Source organism: Aulonocara stuartgranti, assembly GCF_965226115.1.
Source record: "Aulonocara stuartgranti genome assembly, chromosome: 3".
Taxonomy (NCBI): domain Eukaryota; kingdom Metazoa; phylum Chordata; class Actinopteri; order Cichliformes; family Cichlidae; genus Aulonocara; species Aulonocara stuartgranti.
The window spans coordinates 48,927,085-48,934,283 of NC_138941.1; positions in this window are offsets into that span (position 1 = coordinate 48,927,085).

The window sequence follows — 7,199 nt, forward strand, 5'->3', positions numbered from 1 at the left end:
TGTAATGTGCTTTTGAGCAGAACCTGCAACTGCTGGAGAATTGATTAAGGTGCTGCTATGTTGGTCTCACCAAGGCTGCAGAGTGACAAGAGTATCCTTGATTTCATGACAGTGGAGCAGTCCCATATGGTCTAGCGGCTAGAATGCCTGGTTCTAACCCAGCAGCACGAGCACGACAGTGGCGCATTACCAAACCAATCCCATATGGTCTAGCGGTTAGGATTCCTGGTTTTCACCCAGGCGACCCGGGTTCAACTCCCGGTATGGGAACATGTCTTTAATGTGCCCACAAGCCAATGTGTTCTTTGTGTTAATCCCACGATGGATTAAATGGGGCAAAGTTGTTGGCTGAAGGCAAACATCAGCTAAGCACATGGCATAACGGTTCAGATCAGGACTGTACAGTCTTCAGTGATGAGGATGTACAAAAGCAGGCCTGCAATTATGAGCGGCGAGTCAAGGTGGCTGTTTATGTGAAAATCAAATGAGCTTCTTTGAAACAAGGGTGGGTGCATTAAGGGTACGTCTTTTGCCATCTTACAATGCTGTGATTGCAACCGTTCCTTGACTCTCTGTGAATGGTGATCCTGCCTGTTGATCAGTGCTTATGACAAGTTGCATATGGACAATGATGAAACTGAGCCAAGAGCCCATTGTTAATCAGGGTTGATGAACAGGTTTTAACCAGGACAGGCAGATGTTTTTGTGTCCAAAAAGTATTAAACATGTTTTTCTACAACAACAAGAGCATCACTGAATGTTCTGAGCTCCTATTTTGTGCTGCACTTTTTCAAGTTTTACTGTCTAGATTTTTGCGATGAGGTCCTCACTCGCAATGGTAGCATGACCGAGCGGTCTAAGGTGCTGGATTTAGGCTCCAGTCTCTTCAGAGGCGTGGGTTCGAATCCCACTGCTGCCATAGTCTTCAGGTTCTTTTCGTGTTTCTCTCATCCCCTACCAATAAATTGTAAGGGCTGTAGTGGAACTCAAATCTGTTACAGAATGTCTGTCAAGTACAATCAAGCAGGAATCTCATCAAGAGCAATTCTTCCAAACCAGGGTGATGTTAGGTGTTGTGCAAGTTTTCCATTCAATAAAGCCTCCAGACAAGCGGTCAGTGGTAGCTAACATTCTTTAATAATAACAAGAACAGAAGCCAAGCTTGGTGAAGGAATGCATCATTGCGGGGCAGACGATGGGCAGAGTCCCTAACTGAGTCTAGCATGGCCTTCAGTTACATACCTCTTACAGGAACTAAAGGCAGTACACAGCTGTTTTCACACCTTTGGTACCCCCACCCCCAAAGAAAGTTTCACACTCCCTTGCCACCTCTTACAGTGGAGAAGGAGACAAAAGACTCCTCCCCCCACTCTGGGTCCTTTGTGTGTGAATGCTTCCCTCAAACATCCTGAGATACCATCTGTTACCAGTATGAGTGTGAGAGACATGCTGAAATCCAGTGGCACCAAGGTATTATACAACCACAAAGGGACCATGAGTATGTTAAGCTATTTTCAGATGTGCGCTGCTATTTAACCCTCCGCACCCCATGACAGCAACGGACAGCCAGGAGTTTTTGTAGGTGAATAACATCAACATTTGACAATAATATTGCTCGGTTATGATAGTGAGGTGAGCTGTTGAGGATATCTGTTGGTAGGTGCTGTTCCTGACAATGTAGCTGCTGTTAGCAGAAACTTCTATAAGCTTTGGAGGTAATGCCACCAGACTTGGTCAATTACCCAGAAAACTCTATTGCAATGTGTGACTATAATAAAACTTGGTGTTGCAATGTGTCATTGAGAATTATTTGGAGGAATTTGGAACATCCTAAAAGGATTCTCAGGAATCTGGAACATTCTAATAGAACTCTCAAAAATCCTAAAATAGCTCTTGTGAATTCGAAACATTCTAAAAGAATTCTCAGGAATACAGGGTTAACTTTTGATACTTCTTTTTAAATACTCTCATTTCTACCTTTCCCTAGCCCATCGTTGTAAATAGGAATATCTTTGTAATAACTTACTTGGTTACCTTGTGGTACAAATGTAACACGAGTGTGTGTTACATGAGACTATGCTCTTGCCCTAGTTCCATTTCAGTTAATATCTGTTGAATACAATTTACAGATGTTCAAGAAATAAAACTCTCAAGTCCAATCCACTTCAAGTCCAACTTCAATAGAAGAATCAGAGCCTTCCAGAGACGGTCTCACGTCTCTCATGGTCAGTCATTTTGACCTTTCACTAATGATGTTGAAGTACAGATAGGCAACAATAGCTTCGGCTTTTGTAAGGCATCAGTGGAGAAGAAGATTAACAGAAGAGTGAGCAGGATATTGTTTGTTTTTATAATAATGCGATTAATACATGAATAAAAGAAATTCTTTTGCAAAAGTCATTTACAATGTGCAGGTGTTTCATATATTTTTATTCACAGTGTCAACACTGACTGGTTAGTGGCTACTCAAGTGTGCTTCAAGTCCACCGCATTGTAAGGTGTTAGATTGTGTGGTCTAAGGATCTGGGTTAAGACTCCAGGCTCCTCACACATGTGGGTTGAAATCCTATTGCTGCAATAAGAGTTTAACCAGGGCAGGCAGATGCTATTGTATCCAAAAACATTCAGGCAAGTATTAAACATGTTTTTCTAAAACAGCAAGAGCATCACTGAATGTTCTGGGCTTCTATTTTGTGCTGCACTTTTCAAGTTTTACTATCTAGATTTTTGCGATGAGGTCCTTACTCGCATTGGTAGCATGACCGAGCGGTCTAAGGTGCTGGATTAAGGCTCCAGTCTCTTCGGAGGCGTGGGTTCGAATCCCACTGCTGCCATAGTGTTCTAGCGGCAAAGTTTTGTTTCTTCCATGCCTTACCAATAAATTGTAAGGGCTGCAGTGGAAATCAAATCTGTTATAGAATGTCTGTCAAGTCCAAACATGCAGGAAACCCATCAGGAGCAATTCTTCCAAACCACATTAGGCACGTGCTGTAAAGTCATTTACAACTTGCATGTTTTTCATGTCTTTTTGTTCATGGTCTCATCACTGACTGGTTAGTGGACTTTCCCACATGCCACTCAAGTGTGCTTCAAGTCCAGTCCACTCCCTTGTAATGTGCTTTTGAGCAGAACCTGCAACTGCTGGAGAATTGATTAAGGTGCTGCTATGTTGGTCTCACCAAGGCTGCAGAGTGACAAGAGTATCCTTGATTTCATGACAGTGGAGCAGTCCCATATGGTCTAGCGGCTAGAATGCCTGGTTCTAACCCAGCAGCACGAGCACGACAGTGGCGCATTACCAAACCAATCCCATATGGTCTAGCGGTTAGGATTCCTGGTTTTCACCCAGGCGACCCGGGTTCAACTCCCGGTATGGGAACATGTCTTTAATGTGCCCACAAGCCAATGTGTTCTTTGTGTTAATCCCACGATGGATTAAATGGGGCAAAGTTGTTGGCTGAAGGCAAACATCAGCTAAGCACATGGCATAACGGTTCAGATCAGGACTGTACAGTCTTCAGTGATGAGGATGTACAAAAGCAGGCCTGCAATTATGAGCGGCGAGTCAAGGTGGCTGTTTATGTGAAAATCAAATGAGCTTCTTTGAAACAAGGGTGGGTGCATTAAGGGTACGTCTTTTGCCATCTTACAATGCTGTGATTGCAACCGTTCCTTGACTCTCTGTGAATGGTGATCCTGCCTGTTGATCAGTGCTTATGACAAGTTGCATATGGGCAATGATGAAACTGAGCCAAGAGCCCATTGTTAATCAGGGTTGATGAACAGGTTTTAACCAGGACAGGCAGATGTTTTTGTGTCCAAAAAGTATTAAACATGTTTTTCTACAACAGTAAGAGCATCACTGAATGTTCTGAGCTCCTATTTTGTGCTGCACTTTTTCAAGTTTTACTGTCTAGTTTTTTGCGATGAGGTCCTCACTCGCAATGGTAGCATGACCGAGCGGTCTAAGGTGCTGGATTTAGGCTCCAGTCTCTTCGGAGGCGTGGGTTCGAATCCCACTGCTGCCATAGTCTTCAGGTTCTTTTCGTGTTTCTTCCATCCCCTACCAATAAATTGTAAGGGCTGCAGAGGAACTCAAATCTGTTACAGAATGTCTGTCAAGTACAATCAAGCAGGAATCTCATCAAGAGCAATTCTTCCAAACCAGGGTGATGTTAGGTGTTGTGCAAGTTTTCCATTCAATAAAGCCTCCAGACAAGCGGTCAGTGGTAGCTAACATTCTTTAATAATAACAAGAACAGAAGCCAAGCTTGGTGAAGGAATGCATCATTGCGGGGCAGACGATGGGCAGAGTCCCTAACTGAGTCTAGCATGGCCTTCAGTTACATACCTCTTACAGGAACTAAAGGCAGTACACAGCTGTTTTCACACCTTTGGTACCCCCACCCCCAAAGAAAGTTTCACACTCCCTTGCCACCTCTTACAGTGGAGAAGGAGACAAAAGACTCCTCCCCCCACTCTGGGTCCTTTATGTGTGAATGCTTCCCTCAAACATCCTGAGATACCATCTGTTACCAGTATGAGTGTGAGAGACATGCTGAAATCCAGTGGCACCAAGGTATTATACAACCACAAAGGGACCATGAGTATGTTAAGCTATTTTCAGATGTGCGCTGCTATTTAACCCTCCGCACCCCATGACAGCAACGGACAGCCAGGAGTTTTTGTAGGTGAATAACATCAACATTTGACAATAATATTGCTCGGTTATGATAGTGAGGTGAGCTGTTGAGGATATCTGTTGGTAGGTGCTGTTCCTGACAATGTAGCTGCTGTTAGCAGAAACTTCTATAAGCTTTGGAGGTAATGCCACCAGACTTGGTCAATTACCCAGAAAACTCTATTGCAATGTGTGACTATAATAAAACTTGGTGTTGCAATGTGTCATTGAGAATTATTTGGAGGAATTTGGAACATCCTAAAAGGATTCTCAGGAATCTGGAACATTCTAATAGAACTCTCAAAAATCCTAAAATAGCTCTTGTGAATTCGAAACATTCTAAAAGAATTCTCAGGAATACAGGGTTAACTTTTGATACTTCTTTTTAAATACTCTCATTTCTACCTTTCCCTAGCCCATCGTTGTAAATAGGAATATCTTTGTAATAACTTACTTGGTTACCTTGTGGTACAAATGTAACACGAGTGTGTGTTACATGAGACTATGCTCTTGCCCTAGTTCCATTTCAGTTAATATCTGTTGAATACAATTTACAGATGTTCAAGAAATAAAACTCTCAAGTCCAATCCACTTCAAGTCCAACTTCAATAGAAGAATCAGAGCCTTCCAGAGACGGTCTCACGTCTCTCATGGTCAGTCATTTTGACCTTTCACTAATGATGTTGAAGTACAGATAGGCAACAATAGCTTCGGCTTTTGTAAGGCATCAGTGGAGAAGAAGATTAACAGAAGAGTGAGCAGGATATTGTTTGTTTTTATAATAATGCGATTAATACATGAATAAAAGAAATTCTTTTGCAAAAGTCATTTACAATGTGCAGGTGTTTCATATATTTTTATTCACAGTGTCAACACTGACTGGTTAGTGGCTACTCAAGTGTGCTTCAAGTCCACCGCATTGTAAGGTGTTAGATTGTGTGGTCTAAGGATCTGGGTTAAGACTCCAGGCTCCTCACACATGTGGGTTGAAATCCTATTGCTGCAATAAGAGTTTAACCAGGGCAGGCAGATGCTATTGTATCCAAAAACATTCAGGCAAGTATTAAACATGTTTTTCTAAAACAGCAAGAGCATCACTGAATGTTCTGGGCTTCTATTTTGTGCTGCACTTTTCAAGTTTTACTATCTAGATTTTTGCGATGAGGTCCTTACTCGCATTGGTAGCATGACCGAGCGGTCTAAGGTGCTGGATTAAGGCTCCAGTCTCTTCGGAGGCGTGGGTTCGAATCCCACTGCTGCCATAGTGTTCTAGCGGCAAAGTTTTGTTTCTTCCATGCCTTACCAATAAATTGTAAGGGCTGCAGTGGAAATCAAATCTGTTATAGAATGTCTGTCAAGTCCAAACATGCAGGAAACCCATCAGGAGCAATTCTTCCAAACCACATTAGGCACGTGCTGTAAAGTCATTTACAACTTGCATGTTTTTCATGTCTTTTTGTTCATGGTCTCATCACTGACTGGTTAGTGGACTTTCCCACATGCCACTCAAGTGTGCTTCAAGTCCAGTCCACTCCCTTGTAATGTGCTTTTGAGCAGAACCTGCAACTGCTGGAGAATTGATTAAGGTGCTGCTATGTTGGTCTCACCAAGGCTGCAGAGTGACAAGAGTATCCTTGATTTCATGACAGTGGAGCAGTCCCATATGGTCTAGCGGCTAGAATGCCTGGTTCTAACCCAGCAGCACGAGCACGACAGTGGCGCATTACCAAACCAATCCCATATGGTCTAGCGGTTAGGATTCCTGGTTTTCACCCAGGCGACCCGGGTTCAACTCCCGGTATGGGAACATGTCTTTAATGTGCCCACAAGCCAATGTGTTCTTTGTGTTAATCCCACGATGGATTAAATGGGGCAAAGTTGTTGGCTGAAGGCAAACATCAGCTAAGCACATGGCATAACGGTTCAGATCAGGACTGTACAGTCTTCAGTGATGAGGATGTACAAAAGCAGGCCTGCAATTATGAGCGGCGAGTCAAGGTGGCTGTTTATGTGAAAATCAAATGAGCTTCTTTGAAACAAGGGTGGGTGCATTAAGGGTACGTCTTTTGCCATCTTACAATGCTGTGATTGCAACCGTTCCTTGACTCTCTGTGAATGGTGATCCTGCCTGTTGATCAGTGCTTATGACAAGTTGCATATGGACAATGATGAAACTGAGCCAAGAGCCCATTGTTAATCAGGGTTGATGAACAGGTTTTAACCAGGACAGGCAGATGTTTTTGTGTCCAAAAAGTATTAAACATGTTTTTCTACAACAGTAAGAGCATCACTGAATGTTCTGAGCTCCTATTTTGTGCTGCTCTTTTTCAAGTTTTACTGTCTAGATTTTTGCGATGAGGTCCTCACTCGCAATGGTAGCATGACCGAGCGGTCTAAGGTGCTGGATTTAGGCTCCAGTCTCTTCAGAGGCGTGGGTTCGAATCCCACTGCTGCCATAGTCTTCAGGTTCTTTTCGTGTTTCTTCCATCCCCTACCAATAAATTGTAAGGGCTGCAGT